Source organism: Mya arenaria, chromosome 9, assembly GCF_026914265.1.
Source record: "Mya arenaria isolate MELC-2E11 chromosome 9, ASM2691426v1".
Lineage (NCBI taxonomy): Eukaryota > Metazoa > Mollusca > Bivalvia > Myida > Myidae > Mya > Mya arenaria.
Window position 1 is genome coordinate 71,611,788 of NC_069130.1, and position 15,329 is coordinate 71,627,116.

General features: G+C 37.7%; 1 protein-coding gene across 6 annotated transcripts in view; it reads left to right on the top strand.

Annotated features, from left to right (window-relative positions):
* The window catches only part of LOC128202753 (kazrin-like), a 50,617-nt gene that overhangs the window by 12,893 nt on the left and 22,395 nt on the right, over nucleotides 1-15,329 (top strand). The window contains exon 1 of one of the 6 annotated variants that reach the window (XM_052903872.1): nucleotides 10,580-10,753. The exons of 3 other annotated variants lie outside the window; for them this stretch is intronic. The gene's annotated coding sequence lies outside the window, so the exon portion shown is untranslated. Of the gene's footprint in view, nucleotides 1-10,579; nucleotides 10,754-13,948; nucleotides 14,043-15,133; nucleotides 15,253-15,329 lie in introns of those variants that run through there. 2 more of the 6 variants (XM_052903877.1, XM_052903875.1) reach the window with 2 other exon arrangements.

The window sequence follows — 15,329 nt, forward strand, 5'->3', positions numbered from 1 at the left end:
TGTTCATAGGTTTTATTATAGGAAGTGGTGCAGTCAGGTTGCCATTTATAACACCAGAATTTGCTACATCTGTCTTAGATTTTGACTCCATCTTCCTTTCTTATGCATGTAGGTTTCTGCAGGTACTTAAGTGCTTAGGGTATCTCATTAATCATTGTTGTTATATTGGTATGTCTTACAGTGTTTTCTCAGGCTATGTCAATTCCATCAGCCTGTCATTTTATTATGCCCAACATTGCTATGCCTTACCAATATTAATACCCATTCTATTGCCTTAGTGTGTAAGGTCATATATTGCCATGACTCATTCTGTTATACCCCATATGTTCAATTTTTTCATGTCATACATGGTCAATTCTGTCATATCTCTTTTGATCTGTTCTGTCATGCTCCTTTTGATATGTTCTGCCATGCCCCTCTTCATATGTTCTGCATTACCCCTTTTAATATGTTCTACCATTCACCTTCTGATCTGTTCTGCCATGCCCCTCTTGATCTGTTCTTCCAAGCTTCACTTTATCTGTTCTTCCAAGCCCCACTTGATCTGTTCCCTCTTGATCTGTACTGCCACGCCCCTCTTGATTGGTTCTGCAATATCCCACTTGATCTGCTCTGCTATGCCCCTTTTGATAAGTTCTGCCATACCCCTCTTGATCAGCTCTGCCATGCCTCTCTTGATCTGTTCTGCAATACCCCTTTTGATATGATCTGCCATGTCCCTTTTGATATGATCTGCCATGCCCCTTTTGATATGATCTGCCATGCCCCTTTTGATCAGTTCTGCCATGCCCCTCTTGATCTGTTCTGCAATACCCCTTTTGATATGATCTGCCATACCCCTCTTGATCTGTTCTGCCATGCCCCTTTTGATATGATCTGCCATGCCCCTTTTGATCAGTTCTGCAATACCCCTCTTGATCTGTTTTGCAATTCCTCTTTTAATATGTTCTGCCATGTCTCTTTTGATCAGTTCTGCCATGCCCCTCTTGATCTGTTCTGCCATGCCCCTCTTGATTGGTTCTGCAATATCCCACTTGATCTGCTCTGCTATGCCCCTTTTGATAAGTTCTGCCATACTCCTCTGGATCAGCTCTGCCATGCCTCTCTTGATCTGTTCTGCAATACCCCTTTTGATATGATCTGCCATGCCCCTTTTGATATGTTCTGCCAAGCCCCTTTTGATCAGTTCTGCCATGCCCCTTTTGATACGATCTGCCATGCCCCTTTTGATATGTTCTGCCATGCCCCTTTTGATCAGTTCTACAATACCCCTCTTGATCTGTTTTGCAATTCCTCTTTTGATATGTTCTGCCATGTCCCTTTTGATCAGTTCTGCCACGCCCCTCTTGATCTGTTCTGCCATGCCCCTCTTGATTGGTTCTGCAATATCCCACTTGATCTACTCTGCTATGCCCCTTTTGATAAGTTCTGCCATACCCCTCTTGATCAGCTCTGCCATGCCTCTCTTGATCTGTTCTGCAATACCCCTTTTGATATGATCTGCCATGCCCCTCTTGATCTGTTCTGCCATGCCCCTTTTGATCAGTTCTGCCATGCCCCTTTTGATATGTTCTGCCATGCCCCTTTTGATATGTTCTGCAATACCCCTCTTGATCTGTTTTGCAATTCCTCTTTTGATATGTTCTGCCATGTCCCTTTTGATCAGTTCTGCCATGCCTCTTGATCTGTTCTGCCATGCCCCTCTTTATTCTTGATATGTTCTGCCATGCCCCTTTTGATATGTTCTGCAATACCCCTCTTGATCTGTTTTGCAATTCCTCTTTTGATATGTTCTGCCATGTCCCTTTTGATCAGTTCTGCCATGCCTCTTGATCTGTTCTGCCATGCCCCTCTTTATTCTTGATCTGTTCTGCCATGCCCCTTTTGATATGTTCTGCCATGCCCATATTGATCTGTTCTTCCAAGCCCCACTCGATAAGTTTTTCCAAGCCCCACTTTACCATACCCTTATTGATATGTTCTGCCATGCCTCTCTGGATCTGTTCTGCCATGGTCATTTTGATATGCTCTGCCATGCCCCTCTTGATCTGTTTTGCCATGTCCCTCTTGATCTGTTCTGCCATGCCCCTCTTGATCTGTTCTGCCATGCCCTTCTTGATCTGTTCTGCCATGCCCCTCTTGATCTGTTCTGCCATGCCCCTCTTGATCTGTTCTGCCATGCCCTTCTTGATCTGACCTCCCATGCTCCTCTTGATCTGTTTTGCCATGCCCCTTTTAATCTGTACTGCCATGCCCCTCTTGATCTGTTCTGTCCGTTATTGATATGTTCTGCCATGCCTCTCTGGATCTGTTCTGCCATGGTCATTTTGATATGCTCTGCCATGCCCCTCTTGATATGTTCTGCCATGTCCCTCTTGATCTGTTCTGCCATGCCCCTCTTGATCTGTTCTGCCACGCCCCTCTTGATTCTTGATCTGTACTGCCATGCCCCTCTTGATCTGTTCTGCCATGCCCCTCTTGATCTGCTCTGCAATACCCCTTTTGATATGATCTGCCATGCCCCTCTTGATCTGTTCTGCCATGTCCCTTTTGATCAGTTCTGCCATGCCCCTCTTGATCTGTTCTGCCATGCCCCTCTTTATTCTTGATCTGTTCTGCCATGCCCCTTTTGATATGTTCTGCCATGCCCATATTGATCTGTTCTTCCAAGCCCCACTCGATAAGTTTTTCCAAGCCCCACTTTACCATACCGTTATTGATATGTTCTGCCATGCCTCTCTGGATCTGTTCTGCCATGGTCATTTTGATATGCTCTGCCATGCCCCTCTTGATCTGTTTTGCCATGTCCCTCTTGATCTGTTCTGCCATGCCCCTCTTGATCTGTTCTGCCATGCCCCTCTTGATTCTTGATCTGTTCTGCTATGCCCCTCTTTATTCTTGATCTGTTCTGCCATGCCCTTCTTGATCTGACCTCCCATGCTCCTCTTGATCTGTTTTGCCATGCCCCTCTTAATCTGTACTGCCATGCCCCTCTTGATCTGTTCTGTCCCTTATTGATATGTTCTGCCATGCCTCTCTGGGTCTGTTCTGCCATGGTCATTTTGATATGCTCTGCCATGCCCCTCTTGATCTGTTCTGCCATGTCCCTCTTGATCTGTTCTGCCATGCCCCTCTTGATCTGTTCTGCCATGCCCCTTTTGATTCTTGATCTGTTCTGCCATGCCCCTCTTGATCTGTTCTGCCATGCCCCTCTATATTCTTGATCTGTTCTGCCATGCCCTTCTTGATCTGTCCTCCCATGCCCCTCTTGATCTGTTTTGCCATGTCCCTCTTAATCTGTACTGCCATGCCCCTCTTGATCTGTTCTGCCATGCCCATCTTGATCTGTACTGCCATGCCCCTCTTGATCTGTTCTGCCATGCCCCTCTTGATCTGTACTGCCATGCCCCTCTTGATCTGTTCTGCCATGCCCTGCTTGATCTGTTCTTCCATGTCCCTCTTGATGTGTTCTGCCATGCCTTTCTTGATCTGTTCTGCCATGCCCCTCTTGATCTGTTCTACCATGGCCATCTTGATATGCTCTGCAATGCAACTCTTGATCTGTTCTGCCATGTCCCTCTTGATCTGTTCTGCCATGCCCCTCTTGATCTGTTCTGCCATGCCCCTGTTGATATGTTCTGCCATGCCCCTCTTGATCTGTTCTGCCATGTCCCTTTTGATCTGTTCTGCCATGTCCCTCTGGATCTGTTCTGCCATGCCCCTCTTGATCTGTTCTGCCATGCCCCTCTTGATTCTTGATCTGTTCTGCCATGCCCCTTTTGATCTGATCTATACTGCCATGTCCCTCTTGATCTGTTCTACCATGCCCCTCTTGATCTGTTCTGCCATGCCCCTGTTGATCTGTTCTGCCATGCCCCTCTTGATCTGTTCTGCCATGTCCCTTTTGATCTGTTCTGCCATGTCCCTCTGGATCTGTTCTGCCATGCCCCTCTTGATATGTTCTGCCATGCCCCTCTTGATTCTTGATCTGTTCTGCCATGCCCCTTTTGATCTGATCTATACTGCCATGCCCCTCTTGATCTGTTCCGCCATGCCCCCCTTGATCTGTTCTGCCATGCCCTCTTGAGCTGTTCTGTCATGCCCCTCTTGATCTGTTCTGCCAAGCCCTACTTGATCTGTTCTGCTATGCCCTCTTGATCTGTTCTGCCTTGCCCAACATGACCCCTTAGGGTATGCCTCAAGGTTTATTGATGTGCATATGTCTGTCAGATTGATTGGTCAATTGGTAGACCAATTAAACCTTGTCTGATTGATAACTTCAGAAGGCTTAGTCCTCAAACTTGGAAGGGAGATTAATCATGCCCAGAAGATGACCTTTTTATATTTAGGTCAAAGTCCACAGTGGCTGTGACGTTGATCAGAGGTAGAGAGGTTGGTCATGACTGGTAGATGACCCCTATTGATTTTGAGGTCAGCAGATCAAAGGTCAAAGTCACATTGACCTTGAACACAAAAAGCTTGTCCGATTGATAACAAGAGTATGCTTTGGTCTACCATATTCAAACTTGGTGCAGATGTTGATCATGACCAGCTGATTTTTCCTCTTGTTTTTGAGGTCAGAAGGTCTTTGAGGTCAGTAGGTCAACAGATTTGGTGATACTTTTGATGTGTACGTATGAACCTTATGTCCTAAAACTTAGTATGATGAAGACCCCTATTGATTTTGAGGTCGTCATGTTTTAATGACTTGGAGCACAAATACCAAGTCCCCTCAATATAAAAAGAAATCTTGGACCTATGGTCCTCAAACTTGTTATTAAGTGAATAAGTTGTGAATTTGTTAAACAGACTGTAATAAAGAATAATATATCATGTAAATTATCAATGTTTGAAATCCCGTTTAATGGGAATTGGTGATTAAAATCATGCAATGAATTTTGTTTGGTTACACCCTCTGGCGGTGGTGGAAGTTATTCAATTATATTTTATTACATGTTTAATGTTTAAATATTGAAGCAGTTGCCAAATGAGTATTTTTCTGCTGTTTCACAATGTGGTAGCTGTTTTGCTTCAGTAAGAAAGTGACATATCATTTTTGATGATTTTATATAAATTGATTTGCACCCACTATCATGAGATCTATCATGAATAAATTAAGGATGGTTAAGTTCAGTCATGATTGCACTAAAACGACTTTAAAGTTTGGCAAATATGGATAAAATATTAGCAAAATGTTGAAAAGATTTCTTTAAAATCAAGATAATCTCAAGCCCTTGTTAAACATTTCTTAAACTTGATACTCAATATTGCTGTCCTTAAAAGTGTTTAAAATGATTTGTATGTTTGTTTGACCGCTGTTTTAGTGTGAACTTTGCAGATAAGAGATTGTCTTGTCCGACAGATGCCCTTAAATATTGACAGGCATTATATGTCACTTGAGGTTAAATTATTACTTTTGCCTTGTTCAGATTTATCAACATTTTGTGAAATTGGCAATGCAGCAATTTTTAATATGAAATAGAACTGACTTAAAACTATCGCATGTATGTTATACTATTTCATGTATCAGACAAAAGTAGGATGGATTTTAAAGAAGCTAGACACCAGCTGGTCCAAAAATCAGCAAATACATTATTTTCTCAAAACAAGCCTAGAATTGTCAATGCTAGCTAGTAGGAGGCTGACAATAAATCACTTTACATGGTTAAAATAATGAACGAAACAATCATGTTGCTTCCCCATTTTTAATAGCGTATGATGTTTTCCCAGTTTAAATGAGATCTGTTTATGAATACAGATAAATATACAAAAGCTATTTTTAAACTTAATGGGATTTAGGTTGAAGACAACCCTTGTGAATTTCAAATTGGAAAATCGCGCAAAAACTGCGAAAGATACATGTCTAAGGTATGTGATACATCAGTAAGTAAGTTTCAATGCATTGTACATAACATTGTCAATTTTAAGTGAGTTTTTGACAATTTTCTTTTTTGTTGCCATTGTTGTATCATCTGGTGTCTAGTCCCTTTAATATGGTTTAAATCATGCTTCATACCAACCTTTTTTGTCAACAGTGTTATTTTTCTACAATTGTTGCTTCAAACAAACTCTATCATAGATTGACCAATAGCGACTTTCTGGGAAAATGTTTTCCCAATGTGAATGTAAATATTGCAAAGTAATGATAATAAGCAAAAATATGTTACTGAAAGCTAGCACCATGCAGAAATTGTCAACTTGTTGATAAATGTTTAAATCTGGTCGCTTCCAGGCCTGGACTTTAAACTGCGTTAATTAAGAAACAAGATGGGGATAGATATAACTGACAATATGCTATCGATACAAGCATGTGACCATACTGCAGGTGCTCGTGCTAAAAATATGAACAATAAGTGTCTCTATCACTAATAATTAGATTTGTAGGAATATTGGTATATTTTAACCATGTAAAAGTAATGTTTTCAGTAAATTTACAATACAATTTCATGCTAGTTAATTAGACTTAATCTTTAATCTTATTTTTTGTGATATTTGAATGTAGTAGATTTTTTTTTATATTTCAAATGAATATGAACTGATTATAGAGCAATGTAAGGGGGGTTATCCTCTTATATATTTTTCTGGGAAAAAAATGTTTTAGTTACCTCCCCTGAAAGTACATTTCACCTGGATTTGAATATTGGTTTTATATTAGATTTATTTTGGTTCCACCAAACTTCCTAAAATGGTTGTATTTCCAAAATAAATCCATGAAATATTGGCCTTAGAAAGCAGGAAACCCAGCAGACTTACCCAAATGACGTATTTATTATTCAATGAATTTAATATAAAAGGTATAATATTGTTCTAAATCCTGGTGTAATCCCAAAGGAAATTGAGAACTCACCAATACCAATAATAACTAATAAGCCATCTGTCTTGAGTTGGCTTATCTGTTCTCAACAGGTCGAAAATAGATACACCCAGGTATTTTTGAAGCAAAATGTAGGTGAAAACATACATTAATTATCTGTTGATATGTGGGTGAGTCATGTTCACAGATTCTAGGCCATACAAAATAATCTCTAGGTTTTCAGATGCATGATCAGAAACATCTGAGTGACTTAATTTTACCATCCATGATCAGTAAAATTGACAATAAAATAGTCAATATAGAACATTGACTATGTATAACTTGTCAATATTAGTTGTATCCTATCAACATAGTCATTCCACATAATTTATGACGACACAATTGGTTGTCATCATAAGTCAAAAGCAGCCCATTCAAAAGGAGAAAATCAATGCATGTGCATATTATTTAAGCAATTTTAACGAAACATAGAGCAGTCTTGGGGGAAATTGTTCAGTACACTTGGTTATTGAGCAAAATACAGCGGTTACATATTATTTTGATATTAGCGGAGCCTCATATCTAATAATTGTTTACCCTGAGGTTATAAAATGATCTCCCGATCTTGGGTTTGATATGCAGACACTTTTTTATGTTATTGCAGTGCTATTTTGAACCGAAAAGTGAAAAGCAATTTGCTTTCAGTGATAATAAAAACCTTCCATACAATCTGAGCATTTGCCCACACATCTTGCAAAAACCTATGCAGTTCAAAATACATCTCCGTCACCGAGCGTACTGCATACTATTCCCATTATATTGCGTTATGTTGTATTAAAATTGACAATAAAATAAACAACTAACAGGAATTTTCCTTCTCAATCTGGCCACGCTATTTTTAAGGTGATGATATTCAAATGAGATGTTACAAGCCAACTGGTATGACCATACTGCTAATTTGAATTGGTTGTCCGAGCACAATGAATCAAAATATTGAGTGATATGATTGTGCGTTTGTAAGCAAAAAGATTATTGTCAATTTCATGGAGTCAATTCCATCAATTGTCAATTTTAATCTGTCTGAACATGATTAATTTAGTTCTATTAATAAAACAGATGATGACTGATTGAAGTTTAAGTTAATTGTAATAAAAACCCTAATTTTTCATAAATTGGCAATTAAGACATACTTATGACAATAATGAACTGCAGTTTTTACACAAATATGAGATAGCTTGTCAAAATAAGGTTTAATGATAAATGCCATTTGCTGTAATAGTCTCCTGAGGGTTCAGTTTAACTTGGCCTGTTAATAGCTCACAACAGGTGGAAGTCTTCTAGTTCTGACTTATAATTTCTGTGAAACCTGTGGGAAAATATAACTTACATTTTGTGACTATTGCGCCCATTTTTTTGCTATCATATGATGTGTAACAAAGTTTGCCTGAAGTATAGCAGTATAAGAGATTGGGTATTCAGAAATATTCATTTTTTCATGAAATTGCACATTTTAATTAAGCGAACATTTCTTTCAATTTTTACAGTTGCATACTTAAATTATTCAAATAACCTCTGTATTTGTATTATCACTATAATAACGGTACTTATTTATAAAGTCAACTAGCAGTTGAACTACATTTGTAGATATTTGAAATGGCGCAGCTTTCCATTGTCAGGAAGTTTAACTTTACATTATTTTTGTTAGGGTTTTGAAAAATACTAACATCTGCAATATTTTGTTGTTCACATTTTGTGTGAGCCAATTATGGCAATGGAGGATATTTCAAATTTTTAAATAAGAGTCCAATTTTGACGATTTTGAGGCTGAAAAATGCTTGTTGATCGCTAAAATTGAACTTAAACCATATATATACCCAGTTGCTATGGAGGAAAAAGTCTGCTTATTCACTGCTGCTGGTCAATAAATGTAGACATGGAAGGCACACATGGTTCCACACATAACCTGGGTTTCCTTGATGGACATTGACATTAACATGCTGGACATTGACACTAACATGCTGGTCAATTATTTTCCCAGTTTCCTTGGCATCTTTCAAATTTTCATTGTTCTTTGATCCTTCAGAGGTCAAATCAGGCCAAAATATCACAAATACATATATAGACTTTGCTTGTCTTGGTACATCAGGGCATCCAGACATTGGCTTGCCTTGGTCCATCAGCGGGCATCCAGACTTTGCTTGCCTTAATTGGTACATCAGGGCATCCAGACATTGGCTTGCCTTGGTACATCAGAGCATCCAGACATTGGCTTGCCTTGGTACATCAGGGCATCCAGACATTGGCTTGCCTTGGTACATCAGGGTATCCAGACATTGGCTTGCCTAGGTACATCAGGGCATCCAGACATTGGCTTGCCTAGGTACATCAGGGCATCCAGACATTGGCTTGCCTTGGTACATCAGGGCATCCAGACATTGGCTTGCCTTGGTACAGCAGAGCATCCAGACATTAGCTTGCCTTGGTACATCAGGGCATCCAGACATTGGCTTGCCTAGGTACATCAGGGCATCCAGACATTGGCTTGCCTAGGTACATCAGGGCATCCAGACATTGGCTTGCCTTGGTACATCAGGGCATCCAGACATTGGCTTGCCTTGGTACAGCAGGGCATCCAGACATTGGCTTGCCTAGGTACATCAGGGCATCCAGACATTGGCTTGCCTAGGTACATCAGGGCATCCAGACATTGGCTTGCCTTGGTACATCAGGGCATCCAGACATTGGCTTGCCTTGGTACATCAGGGCATCCAGACATTGGCTTGCCTTGGTACATCAGGGCATCCAGACATTGACTTGGCTTGGAACATCAGAGCATCCAGACATTGGCTTGCTTTGGTACATCAGAGCATCCAGACTTTGGCTTGCCTTGGTACAACAGAGCATCCAGACATTGGCTTGCCTTGGTACCTTGCCTTGGTACATCAGAGCATCCAGACTTTAGCTTGCCTTGGTACATCAGAGCATCCAGACTTTGGCTTTCCTTGGTCCATCAGGGCATCCAGACATTGGCTTGCCTTGGTACATCAGAGCATCCAGACATTGGCTTTCCTTGGTACCTTGCCTTGGTACATCAGAGCATCCAGACTTTGGCTTGCCTTGGTACATCAGAGCATCCAGACTTTGGCTTTCCTTGGTCCATCAGGGCATCCAGACATTGGCTTGCCTTGGTACATCAGAGCATCCAGACTTTGGCTTGCCTTGGTCCATCAGGGCATCCAGACATTGGCTTTCCTTGGTCCATCAGGGCATCCAGACATTGGCTGGCCTTGGTACAACCGAGCATCCAGACATTGGCTTGCCTTGGTACATCAGAGCATCCAGACTTTGGCTTGCCTTGGTACAACCGAGCATCCAGACATTGGCTTGCCTTGGTACATCAGAGCATCCAGACTTTGGCTTGCCTTGGTCCATCAGAGCATCTAGACATTGGCTTGCCTTGGTACCTTGCCTTGGTACATCAGAGCATCCAGACTACAGTACTGCAGGTGGTTGACTATACATTATATCTTGGTACATTAAAGTATTCAGATATTGGTTAGCAGTACTGGTCTTTGACTATTCATTATCTCTTGATACACTAAAATCTTCACAATATGTATTTTTTAGTAGTTTTAAACTTTTAAACAGACTGTAGATTTTACCCATGATGGTTATATCATACAAAGATAAAGCACTGCCGGGTAGCTTGAGCTGAAAACATCTAGATATATATGTGGTATATAATGGCTATAGCCCTAATCCTTGGGTAGCTAAATTTCCAGATGCTGCAGATTGGTTTTAGATATGTAGGGGGAAAACTGTGTTTATTGGGATCTGGAATAAAGTAAATATTTAAAATCATCTTGTGTATATGTAGTGAATGATATAACTAGTTAGTAAAGAATTAGTGTTCGTTTTGGCTCTGGATTTATTCAATTGTGTGAAGGACTGGAGAAATTTGTAAGTAATATTTAAATGTAGCATTTACACACTCAAGGCATTAAATTGTCAGTAGTCAGAACAGTCAGTCACGGAAAATTTGTAAATCAAATGAACAAAAATATTTTATCTTCTAGATATTAAGATATATTAACCTAAATATTTTGGATTTAAAATTTTCAAAAATTAGGTTCTATAAATTTTATAAAAAAATATTGGGTTTACTGACATAATTCAGCTTTTCACTGTTGTATTCTTTGATACGATAACAAAGATTAACATCAACAGTTAATTATGATGAAAATATGGATGTGAATAAGAGTTTAAGCTTAAACGTTTATTTTTTTTCTTGAGAGTTCAGAATTTTTTCTCACCCTTTTGTACTTTAGAGCAGATTGGCTGTCTTGACGCCTCATTTACGAGGATTTAGCTGTTTTTCTAATCGCATTCGGCATGCATACATTTTTTCAGACCACACATAATGTTTCAGTATATTTGTACAAATCAGCTTTTAAAGTATTGTCCATATTTCTTGTTTAGTATTCAGGGTTCAATGTTAATTTCTTAATTAACTAGTTTGTTTATGTGTTTTGTTTGATGTTGTTGAATTCCTGATGTTAAGGTCTGCAGCATCATGCAAAAACACTCGGCTATAACTCATCTAATGTTCAAGAAATTCATATTTATAAATGTTTTGCATGAATTTTTATTTGCCAACTTATAGACCATGTTTCTTATGAATATATTGAACCGCTGCAAAGTTATGATTTTGGTTCATTTTTTACATGTTGTAGATGCTAATATAGTAAATATAACACGTATGATGTAACACTGACTTATATGTTCCTTAAAACATGCTTTAAAAAAGAGAAAAAAAACGTAAACATTCATGGCTTAACAAATTCTAGCCTGTTTAATTAATAAGACCATAACACTAACTAAGACTGCAGTGATAACATCAAAAGTAATGGAACTTGGCGCGCCTGTTCCTGATTTTATTACTGACGTCAACAGCTAGTTAATGCTAGCTGGTGCTACATGTTTATATCATTCCATATATCAGCCTGGAGAGTAGTTCTAGTTCACATTTTCAGGCCTTCCGATAACATGTGACCTTTTTATGTTCCGGTTAATAGCTCAATAGATTTAGTATATTAGAGGTTGTATATTATACTCCATAAATATTTGTTCTGTCTGAGGTATTTTTGACTTATATTGAGTTAAGCAAGTCTTAAATACTCATACAAGTAGATTCCAGATTCTTTGGATGGGTTTTGTTCAAGAATGCGAAATATTTTAAGAAATTTATCTTGAAAATCACTTTTCAATTCCGCAAAATCTTTTAATGATGTACTGCTCTGTTTAATTAATGATGTTTTAATCCATGTTAAATTGTCATTAATGAAAATGTAGTATAACTTTAAAATTTCAGACAAGATGCCGAGTTTCATTATAAAAGTAGCGGAAGTTGTTACTTGATATTGCTTTTATTCAGCTACAGCCTTACATTTGTACTTATAATTTGAAATAAATGTTTATTAAACAATATCAAGTAAAACATCAATCTTTTGAATGGTCCATATTTAAGTCTAAACAGATATTTTGGATGGAAATTTAAGGCCACAAAATAAACCTGTGTGTATTAACTTACAGGAAAATGAATAGAATATTGTTCTTTTTAAGATGCTTTGTAGATAAATCATATCATGTTTGTAGTTTTGAAAATAAACAACTTTTGTATCATAACGACATACAAGTAGTTGAGGCTGTAACCCTGCATTTTGGTAGGCTGTATATTCGATGGCTCCAGCCTCAATTTAAGTCTGTCAAGTATTAAAGTAGAAACTCAAAATATGACATTATTCTGTACAGACTTGCATAATAGTTGAATATTATTTGTTACACTGTGATGAATCAGGCAATGAATTAGCGTGCGTTATGCAATGGGGGAAGGGACGGTTACACCCTCGTCATAAGTTACCATGACATTCGATCAGTAGCGCACCGTGTTTTTAGATAAGTCCCATCACTCTAGCCAAAGTCTGTTAGGAGATGTAAAATTCCACCTCAAACCGGCACCCCAGCGTATTCCTAACCCGATTCATAATGAATACGCTGGGTGCCGAGGATGACACAAACATAAGGGCTTCAGTGATCATCCTGTGACAGTATGTGTAGAAAATGTTCCACTTAATAACAATATTTTAAAATCTATGACCACAATCAATGTAGATTTTTACTGTTAATGAAGATCTCGCTAGGTTAATTTTTGATATATTTTCAAATTTGAGTATACAGCTTGATAAAATTGACATATTTATATGAAAAACATTTAAAAAGACATTTGTAGATATAAGAATGGTTTCATTGTGGTGTAACAGAGTGATGGAATGTTGAAATTTGCTCAAATATTTAGGAAGGTTACTACAGAACAAGTCACACAGTGTTATTATAGGGATTCAGAAACTGGTTTAGCATTATAAAAAAGCAGAATCATTATTGTCAAGTGGCTAAAAATTATATTGCATATTGTAATGGTGTGTTTTTATATAGTTTAATAGCAATCAAAAAGTGAAATTTACCTTTTGTTGGTACACATTTAAATGTTATTTGCAAAAGTGAGTCAACAATTCATTACAGGCAGTTTTAGAGTTCAATGCAATTTATAATTACAAAACTTGGACAATTTAGTAATTAAAATACAATAGTATTGTATGATTTAAAATCCATTGGATTATTATTTAAGTAAGTAATTTAAATACTAAAATAAAATTGTGAACAAAACGGGTAGTTTACTTTGATTTTTTTTATTAACAGTGTTCAGAATTTTAATTAAATAAATATTATTCAGTCAAGTTGTCAATATGACGTGAGAAAAGGAGATCATGTATAAAATTTGCTTTGGAAATTCAAGAACATTTCTGAAATTACAATTGTTGGTGGGAAAAAATGAATTGTCATTTTGACAGTTGGTTGAAAAAACCCTTTGTTACAACCACCGCTGGATTGTGACAATTGTTGTACTAATTTCACAGGTGTGTGAATTTAACATGCCCTCTGTTCCTTGGCGTCTTTGATATATAATATTATAATGTTTGAGTGATCATTCCCATAAATCAGCAGGAATCCTTTTGTTATGATCTAATGTGCTGAAAATTATTTATTGCAATAAAAACCATGTGCTTTATAGTTTTCTATATTTAAGCTTCATGTAATAGGAAAGCAAATATTTCAAGACTTTGTGCACTATAGGACTTCTTAAACAAAAATCGTAATTAATGGATATTAAAAACTAAAGAGGAGGAAAGAAGTAAGTTTGCCTTTGAGGTAATTTAATTAGAATAGGCACTTAAAAAATTCATACTAACAAATGTTTACTTGTAAAATATATTGTTAAATTTGAACTGGTCTGATTTTGTTGTTTTAATCTTGGTGTTATCAACATGGTCATAAGCTCAAACGTACATTTTGGACCTTAATTTGAAATAAAAAGGACCCTTGGTTTGCATGTTCCCAATTGACATTGGATCTAGACATATGTGTGACTTGTCTGGCTGAAATTAATTTTGAATTATCTCCCTTTATCAACTGAGAAAACCGATAAGTGTAAAAAATAGCTCCCACTTGCATTTATCTTGTTTAACTACTTGCAAAATTTAATGAACTTAGCATTTCAACTTTTGCAAGCATTAAAACACCATGGCTTTATCTCTGGCGAATAATCTACCAAGTGACTTCAAATGAAGCTTGTGGATCTACTTCATACATGATGCCATCAGCAATTTTGGGTATACTTTTACTTATTATGTGGAACTTACTACTGAAAAGGCAAATTGTACCAGTACCCCAGCATCAAAACATGCAAAGATGGCATTGGTTTCTCATCAACCGACTAATTAAATTTAAGCTTTAAATAATTCTCTCAGTGGCACAGTAACAAAAAACTCTTTGAAGTGGTGAAACTGACTATTTGGAGCTGATGTTGGGGCGATGCAAATTGGACTTTTTGGTACCTTAATGACACATTGTGATCAAGCTGAAGGTTAGCTGATTGACGAGCAAGTTTATTTGCAAACCATAAATTTCTGACAAAAAACAGAAAGCTTGTTTTATGTCAAGTGCAGAATTATAATCGATTTAACTGACACTGACATGCAAGAAAGACACGCTTGATTGGTTATCGGATATTGTTCAGTACCTGTCAATCATGGGCCAGTTTTCCTTCAATTATTGAAGGGGAATGAAATGAATTAATTGTATAGTGCAGGTAGATCAGGTAGATGAAGTATATGGTTGTATGTAATCACCGAAAACTAATTGAGTAATTAATGACGGGCTGTTAAGGGTCTAATGTAGTAAAATTTGTACACCTGTCCAATAATACCTATGGTATTGCAGATAAGATTGTGCCGAGATTTGCAGTTGGTGGCAAATATTTACATTTCTTGATGTTTGTGTTTATCTTTCTGCATGTGAATGTGGATTTTACAGTAAGGATAAATATTTGATCTAGTACAATGGTAAGTGTTTAATATTTGTGTTTTATATTTTCACTGATAACATTCAACTGTTTTGGTTTGTGTAATGTATTTTCATT